Source organism: Argopecten irradians, chromosome 1, assembly GCF_041381155.1.
Source record: "Argopecten irradians isolate NY chromosome 1, Ai_NY, whole genome shotgun sequence".
Taxonomy (NCBI): domain Eukaryota; kingdom Metazoa; phylum Mollusca; class Bivalvia; order Pectinida; family Pectinidae; genus Argopecten; species Argopecten irradians.
This window is the reverse complement of record NC_091134.1, coordinates 71,713,366-71,724,420: the sequence shown is the minus strand read 5'-3', so window position 1 is coordinate 71,724,420 and position 11,055 is coordinate 71,713,366.

Genomic DNA, 11,055 nt, shown 5'->3' with positions numbered 1-11,055 from the left:
CTTCCTATACCTTCCAACATTTTACAACCATTGTAACACAGTTCACATCTCCTATACCTTCCAACATTTTACAACCATTGTAACACAGTTTACATCTCCTATACCTTCCAACATTTTACAACCATTGTAACACAGTTTACATCTCCTATACCTTCCAACATTTTACAACCATTGTAACACAGTTCACATCTCCTATACCTTCCAACATTTTACAACCATTGTAACACAGTTCACATCTCCTATACCTTCCAACATTTTACAACCATTGTAACACAGTTTACATCTCCTATACCTTCCAACATTTTACAACCATTGTAACACAGTTTACATCTCCTATACCATCCAACATTTTACAACCATTGTAACACAGTTTACATCTCCTATACCATCCAACATTTTACAACCATTGTAACACAGTTTACATCTCCTATACCTTCCAACATTTTACAACCATTGTAACACAGTTCACATCTCCTATACCTTCCAACATTTTACAACCATTGTAACACAGTTCACATCTCCTATACCTTCCAACATTTTACAACCATTGTAACACAGTTTACATCTCCTATACCTTCCAACATTTTACAACCATTGTAACACAGTTCACATCTCCTATACCTTCCAACATTTTACAACCATTGTAACACAGTTCACATCTCCTATACCTTCCAACATTTTACAACCATTGTAACACAGTTCACATCTCCTATACCTTCCAACATTTTACAACCATTGTAACACAGTTTTACATCTCCTATACCTTCCAACATTTTACAACCATTGTAACACAGTTCACATCTCCTATACCTTCCAACATTTTACAACCATTGTAACACAGTTCACATCTTCCTATACCTTCCAACATTTTACAACCATTGTAACACAGTTCACATCTCCTATACCTTCCAACATTTTACAACCATTGGTGATCATATTATAATACAAACACTTACCACACCAACTCTAGAGGTGATCATATTATAATACAAACACTTACCACCAACTCTAGAGGTGATCATATTATAATACAAACACTTACCACCAACTCTAGAGGTGATCATATTATAATACAAACACTTACCACCAACTCTAGAGGTGATCATATTATAATACAAACACTTACCACCAACTCTAGAGGTGATCATATTATAATACAAACACTTACCACCAACTCTAGAGGTGATCATATTATAATACAAACACTTACCACCAACTCTAGAGGTGATCATATTATAATACAAACACTTACCACCAACTCTAGAGGTGATCATATTATAATACAAACACTTACCACCAACTCTAGAGGTGATCATATTATAATACAAACACTTACCACCAACTCTAGAGGTGATCATATTATAATAATACAAACACTTACCACCAACTCTAGAGGTGATCACATTATAATACAAACACTTACCACCAACTCTAGAGGTGATCATATTATAATACAAACACTTACCACCAACTCTAGAGGTGATCATGTTATAATACAAACACTTACCACCAACTCTAGAGGTGATCATATTATAATACAAACACTTACCACCAACTCTAGAGGTGATCATATTATAATACAAACACTTACCACCAACTCTAGAAGTGACATTTTAATCAAACACTTACCACCAACTCTAGAGGTGATCATTTATAATACAAACACTTACCACCAACTCTAGAGGTGATCATATTATAATACAAACACTTACCACCAACTCTAGAGGTGATCATGTTATAATACAAAACACTTACCACCAACTCTAGAGGTGATCATATTATAATACAAACACTTACCACCAACTCTAGAGGTGATCATATTATAATACAAACACTTACCACCAACTCTAGAGGTGATCATATTATAATACAAACACTTACCACCAACTCTAGAGGTGATCAATTATAATACAAACACTTACCACCAACTCTAGAGGTGATCATATTATAATACAAACACTTACCACCAACTCTAGAGGTGATCATATTATAATACAAACACTTACCACCAACTCTAGAGGTGATCATATTATAATACAAACACTTACCACCAACTCTAGAGGTGATCATATTATAATACAAACACTTACCACCAACTCTAGAGGTGATCATGTTATAATACAAACACTTACCACCAACTCTAGAGGTGATCATATTATAATACAAACACTTACCACCAACTCTAGAGGTGATCATATTATAATACAAACACTTACCACCAACTCTAGAGGTGATCATATTATAATACAAACACTTACCACCAACTCTAGAGGTGATCATATTATAATACAAACACTTACCACCAACTCTAGAGGTGATCATATTATAATACAAACACTTACCACCAACTCTAGAGGTGATCATGTTATAATACAAACACTTACCACCAACTCTAGAGGTGATCATGTTATAATACAAACACTTACCACCAACTCTAGAGGTGATCATATTATAATACAAACACTTACCACCAACTCTAGAAGTGATCATGTTATAATACAAACACTTACCACCAACTCTAGAGGTGATCATATTATAATACAAACACACTTACCACTACACCAACTCTAGAGGTGATCATATTATAATACAAACACTTACCACCAACTCTAGAGGTGATCATATTATAATACAAACACTTACCACCAACTCTAGAGGTGATCATATTATAATACAAACACTTACCACCAACTCTAGAGGTGATCATATTATAATACAAACACTTACCACCAACTCTAGAGGTGATCATGTTATAATACAAACACTTACCACCAACTCTAGAGGTGATCATATATAATACAAACACTTACCACCAACTCTAGAGGTGATCATTTATAATACAAACACTTACCACCAACTCTAGAGGTGATCATATTATAATACAAACACTTACCACCAACTCTAGAGGTGATCATATTATAATACAAACACACTTACCACCAACTCTAGAGGTGATCATATTATAATACAAACACTTACCACCAACTCTAGAGGTGATCATATTATAATACAAACACTTACCACCAACTCTAGAGGTGATCATATTATAATACAAACACTTACCACCAACTCTAGAGGTGATCATATTATAATACAAACATTACCACCAACTCTAGAGGTGATCATATTATAATACAAACACTTACCACCAACTCTAGAGGTGATCATATTTATAATACAAACACTTACCACCAACTCTAGAGGTGATCATATTATAATACAAACACTTACCACCAACTCTAGAGGTGATCATATTATAATACAAAACACTTACCACCAACTCTAGAGGTGATCATATTATAATACAAACACTTACCACCAACTCTAGAGGTGATACATTTAATACAAACACTTACCACCAACTCTAGAGGTGATCATATTATAATACAAACACTTACCACCAACTCTAGAGGTGATCATATTATAATACAAACACTTACCACCAACTCTAGAGGTGATCATATTATAATACAAACACTTACCACCAACTCTAGAGGTGATCATATTATAATACAAACACTTACCACCAACTCTAGAGGTGATCATGTTATAATACAAACACTTACCACCAACTCTAGAGGTGATCATATTATAATACAAACACTTACCACCAACTCTAGAGGTGATCATATTATAATACAAACACTTACCACCAACTCTAGAGGTGATCATATTATAATACAAACACTTACCACCAACTCTAGAGGTGATCATATTATAATACAAACACTTACCACCAACTCTAGAGGTGATCATATTATAATACAAAAACACTTACCACCAACTCTAGAGGTGATCATGTTATAATACAAACACTTACCACCAACTCTAGAGGTGATCACATTATAATACAAACACTTACCACCAACTCTAGAGGTGATCATATTATAATACAAACACTTACCACCAACTCTAGAGGTGATCATGTTATAATACAAACACTTACCACCAACTCTAGAGGTGATCATATTATAATACAAACACTTACCACCAACTCTAGAGGTGATCATATTATAATACAAACACTTACCACCAACTCTAGAGGTGATCATATTATAATACAAACACTTACCACCAACTCTAGAGGTGATCATATTATAATACAAACACTTACCACCAACTCTAGAGGTGATCATATTATAATACAAACACTTACCACCAACTCTAGAGGTGATCATATTATAATACAAACACTTACCACCAACTCTAGAGGTGATCATATTATAATACAAACACTTACCACCAACTCTAGAGGTGATCATGTTATAATACAAACACTTACCACCAACTCTAGAGGTGATCATATTATAATACAAACACTTACCACCAACTCTAGAGGTGATCATATTATAATACAAACACTTACCACCAACTCTAGAGGTGATCATATTATAATACAAACACTTACCACCAACTCTAGAGGTGATCATATTATAATACAAACACTTACCACCAACTCTAGAGGTGATCATATTATAATACAAACACTTACCACCAACTCTAGAGGTGATCATATTATAATACAAACACTTACCACCAACTCTAGAGGTGATCATATTATAATACAAACACTTACCACCAACTCTAGAGGTGATCATATTATAATACAAACACTTACCACCAACTCTAGAGGTGATCATATTATAATACAAACACTTACCACCAACTCTAGAGGTGATCATATTATAATACAAACACTTACCACCAACTCTAGAGGTGATCATGTTATAATACAAACACTTACCACCAACTCTAGAGGTGATCATATTATAATACAAACACTTACCACCAACTCTAGAGGTGATCATATTATAATACAAACACTTACCACCAACTCTAGAGGTGATCATATTATAATACAAACACACTTACCACCAACTCTAGAGGTGATCATATTATAATACAAACACTTACCACCAACTCTAGAGGTGATCATATTATAATACAAACACTTACCACCAACTCTAGAGGTGATCATATTATAATACAAACACTTACCACCAACTCTAGAGGTGATCATATTATAATACAAACACTTACCACCAACTCTAGAGGTGATCATATTATAATACAAACACTTACCACCAACTCTAGAGGTGATCATGTTATAATACAAACACTTACCACCAACTCTAGAGGTGATCATATTATAATACAAACACTTACCACCAACTCTAGAGGTGATCATATTATAATACAAACACTTACCACCAACTCTAGAGGTGATCATGTTATAATACAAACACTTACCACCAACTCTAGAGGTGATCATATTATAATACAAACACTTACCACCAACTCTAGAGGTGATCATATTATAATACAAACACTTACCACCAACTCTAGAGGTGATCATATTATAATACAAACACTTACCACCAACTCTAGAGGTGATCATATTATAATACAAACACTTACCACCAACTCTAGAGGTGATCATATTATAATACAAACACTTACCACCAACTCTAGAGGTGATCATATTATAATACAAACACTTACCACCAACTCTAGAGGTGATCATATTATAATACAAACACTTACCACCAACTCTAGAGGTGATCATATTATAATACAAACACTTACCACCAACTCTAGAGGTGATCATATTATAATACAAACACTTACCACCAACTCTAGAGGTGATCATATTATAATACAAACACTTACCACCAACTCTAGAGGTGATCATATTATAATACAAACACTTACCACCAACTCTAGAGGTGATCATATTATAATACAAACACTTACCACCAACTCTAGAGGTGATCATGTTATAATACAAACACTTACCACCAACTCTAGAGGTGATCATATTATAATACAAACACTTACCACCAACTCTAGAGGTGATCATGTTATAATACAAACACTTACCACCAACTCTAGAGGTGATCATATTATAATACAAACACTTACCACCAACTCTAGAGGTGATCATATTATAATACAAACACTTACCACCAACTCTAGAGGTGATCATATTATAATACAAACACTTACCACCAACTCTAGAGGTGATCATATTATAATACAAACACTTACCACCAACTCTAGAGGTGATCATATTATAATACAAACACTTACCACCAACTCTAGAGGTGATCATATTATAATACAAACACTTACCACCAACTCTAGAGGTGATCATATTATAATACAAACACTTACCACCAACTCTAGAGGTGATCATATTATAATACAAACACTTACCACCAACTCTAGAGGTGATCATATTATAATACAAACACTTACCACCAACTCTAGAGGTGATCATATTATAATACAAACACTTACCACCAACTCTAGAGGTGATCATGTTATAATACAAACACTTACCACCAACTCTAGAGGTGATCATGTTATAATACAAACACTTACCACCAACTCTAGAGGTGATCACATTATAATACAAACACTTACCACCAACTCTAGAGGTGATCATATTATAATACAAACACTTACCACCAACTCTAGAGGTGATCATATTATAATACAAACACTTACCACCAACTCTAGAGGTGATCATATTATAATACAAACACTTACCACCAACTCTAGAGGTGATCATATTATAATACAAACACTTACCACCAACTCTAGAGGTGATCATATTATAATACAAACACTTACCACCAACTCTAGAGGTGATCATATTATAATACAAACACTTACCACCAACTCTAGAGGTGATCATATTATAATACAAACACTTACCACCAACTCTAGAGTGATCATTATATACAACACTTACACATTAGATGATCATATTATAATACAAACACTTACCACCAACTCTAGAGGTGATCATATTATAATACAAACACTTACCACCAACTCTAGAGGTGATCATATTATAATACAAACACTTACCACCAACTCTAGAGGTGATCATATTATAATACAAACACTTACCACCAACTCTAGAGGTGATCATATTATAATACAAACACTTACCACCAACTCTAGAGGTGATCATATTATAATACAAACACTTACCACCAACTCTAGAGGTGATCATATTATAATACAAACACTTACCACCAACTCTAGAGGTGATCATATTATAATACAAACACTTACCACCAACTCTAGAGGTGATCAATTATAATACAAACACTTACCACCAACTCTAGAGGTGATCATTTATTATAATACAAACACTTACCACCAACTCTAGAGGTGATCATATTATAATACAAACACTTACCACCAACTCTAGAGGTGATCATATTATAATACAAACACTTACCACCAACTCTAGAGGTGATCATATTATAATACAAACACTTACCACCAACTCTAGAGGTGATCATATTATAATACAAACACTTACCACCAACTCTAGAGGTGATCATATTATAATACAAACACTTACCACCAACTCTAGAGGTGATCATATTATAATACAAACACTTACCACCAACTCTAGAGGTGATCATGTTATAATACAACAAACACTTACCACCAACCAACTCTAGAGGTGATCATATTATAATACAAACACTTACCACCAACTCTAGAGGTGATCATATTATAATACAAACACTTACCACCAACTCTAGAGGTGATCATATTATAATACAAACACTTACCACCAACTCTAGAGGTGATCATGTTATAATACAAACACTTACCACCAACTCTAGAGGTGATCATATTATAATACAAACACTTACCACCAACTCTAGAGGTGATCATATTATAATACAAACACTTACCACCAACTCTAGAGGTGATCATATTATAATACAAACACTTACCACCAACTCTAGAGGTGATCATATTATAATACAAACACTTACCACCAACTCTAGAGGTGATCATATTATAATACAAACACTTACCACCAACTCTAGAGGTGATCATATTATAATACAAACACTTACCACCAACTCTAGAGGTGATCATATTATAATACAAACACTTACCACCAACTCTAGAGGTGATCATATTATAATACAAACACTTACCACCAACTCTAGAGGTGATCATATTATAATACAAACACTTACCACCAACTCTAGAGGTGATCATATTATAATACAAACACTTACCACCAACTCTAGAGGTGATCATGTTATAATACAAACACTTACCACCAACTCTAGAGGTGATCATATTATAATACAAACACTTACCACCAACTCTAGAGGTGATCATGTTATAATACAAACACTTACCACCAACTCTAGAGGTGATCATATTATAATACAAACACTTACCACCAACTCTAGAGGTGATCATATTATAATACAAACACTTACCACCAACTCTAGAGGTGATCATATTATAATACAAACACTTACCACCAACTCTAGAGGTGATCATGTTATAATACAAACACTTACCACCAACTCTAGAGGTGATCATGTTATAATACAAACACTTACCACCAACTCTAGAGGTGATCATATTATAATACAAACACTTACCACCAACTCTAGAGGTGATCATATTATAATACAAACACTTACCACCAACTCTAGAGGTGATCATGTTATAATACAAACACTTACCACCAACTCTAGAGGTGATCATATTATAATACAAACACTTACCACCAACTCTAGAGGTGATCATTTTATAATACAAACACTTTACCACCAACTCTAGAGGTGATCATATTATAATACAAACACTTACCACCAACTCTAGAGGTGATCATATTATAATACAAACACTACCACCAACTCTAGAGGTGATCATGTTATAATACAAACACTTACCACCAACTCTAGAGGTGATCATGTTATAATACAAACACTTACCACCAACTCTAGAGGTGATCATATTATAATACAAACACTTACCACCAACTCTAGAGGTGATCATTTAATACAAAACACTTACCACCAACTCTAGAGGTGATCATATTATAATACAAACACTTACCACCAACTCTAGAGGTGATCATATTATAATACAAACACTTACCACCAACTCTAGAGGTGATCATATTATAATACAAACAACTTACCACCAACTCTAGAGGTGATCATGTTATAATACAAACACTTACCACCAACTCTAGAGGTGATCATGTTATAATACAAACACTTACCACCAACTCTAGAGGTGATCATATTATCATATTATAATACAAACACTTACCACCAACTCTAGAGGTGATCATATTATAATACAAACACTTACCACCAACTCTAGAGGTGATCATGTTATAATACAAACACTTACCACCAACTCTAGAGGTGATCATGTTATAATACAAACACTTACCACCAACTCTAGAGGTGATCATATTATGGTGAATACAAAAGTTAGACATCGAATACAGAATAACTGCCCATCTTTAATTTGCACTCAAAAGAACAGATGTGCTGAGAAAACGAAAAAAGGACGTCAATTAAGGATTAAATCACATATCTTATATATTGTATATAAAAAAATCATTGGAATTATGTACAGCGTTGTCAGTTAAGTGCCATCATTGTATTCAATGACAAATTAGACTGTCTTACACCTAAAAGCACATTTACAAAGTAAGAACGCTCTTTCCCCGACTTTCTCTTGTTTAAATCTGTGTTACTTTAAATCGTGTGGGAGGAGGCCACAGGAGCCTTTGGGGGAGAAGCTCATCGTCTAATAGACATTGACGTGACGTGTAGATGTTAGCTCATGTCGTAAAACTTCCAAGTAATAACATGTTTCCTTGTACTTCAGCATGTCTATGGGATTATTGCACGGAAAATATTATGATGCATGTTTTCGAAAATATCTTGACACAACCAAGCAGACGATGTAGATACGAGACGGATGTAGCTTGTCTGTGGAACAGAAAGGCCAACAGCCATCAAGGCTACCTTAGTATTAACATGTGACAACTGTACCATTGGACAATAATAATAATACACAATGTACAAACATCCGCGCGAGAGCACGTTCACCAGATAGAGTTTTCATAATGATCTATCTGAGCATCTTATCTAAAACCTTGATTCTTACACTGTCCCCATAAAAACATATTGTCGAATGAGGATAGATGTAGGGGCCGGCCTGTGAAGGGAGGGGGTGGTGTTCTAATTTCACAGAGTTTCTTTCCCTCGATTCTCTTCATGATTGAATAGAATAGAAGAAAGACAAGATCTACCATATGCTTTTTTTATGAAATATCCATATCTGAACCATCTACAATTTATTTCGAGAAGATGTAACAGTTTTAGAGGAAATGATACGATAAATATGTCGTTCAAAGTCTGGAGTGTCGATAGGACTAAACTAAATATACCATCCTAGTTTTGAATTTCATTAAATCACGAAACTTTTTCAGAACAACAATATGAATTTGGTTATTTTTGTCCTCTCTGATACATGCTTCGCCGTTTTGTGTCTACGTGCCAAGTGAGGCTATCTCCGATTATATTTCCGCCCAGACCAGTATTCTGAACTCTTTCTAAACTGATACGCCTGTCTAACTTCTTAAGAAATAACAACAAAGACCCCGGAGGTTCTTACATTTCTTTTTTTCTCTCTCTCTCTAAAATTAAACAAGCATACGAAATACAGGGTGGGTTTACAGGTGCCTTTTCAACATTCATCTACTATGCGTAACTACACACCAATATACAATTTAATTTGGCCATTATTAAAATAATCTGATTTTTAACTCTTCTCTGAGATCCTACTTCGATTGACCGATTTGATTTTGGTGACATTTTGGGCAACAACCTATATTTATATCTAGAGCTTTTTCAAATCAAGTCTTTGAGTCTGGTTTCCAATTATAACAAAGCATCAGAAACAACTTAATAATACATTGTAATCTCTTTGGTAAACGTGAACATATCAGTTTCTCATAAATTCCATTTCTAATATTTAGATTGTAACATTCCAGCATTCCGAGTACCCGCTTTTCTCAGATATTCAAATCGTTTGTTCACAAATCCCATGATAGGAACTATTCACACTTTGAGGTATTGGTATAGAAATAATGAAATATCATTATCATTTAGCTTTTAATTATTGTCTAAAGATTTATATATCAAAGACACTATATTTTCCAATTCACATTGTTTTGGCTCGGGCGATCTA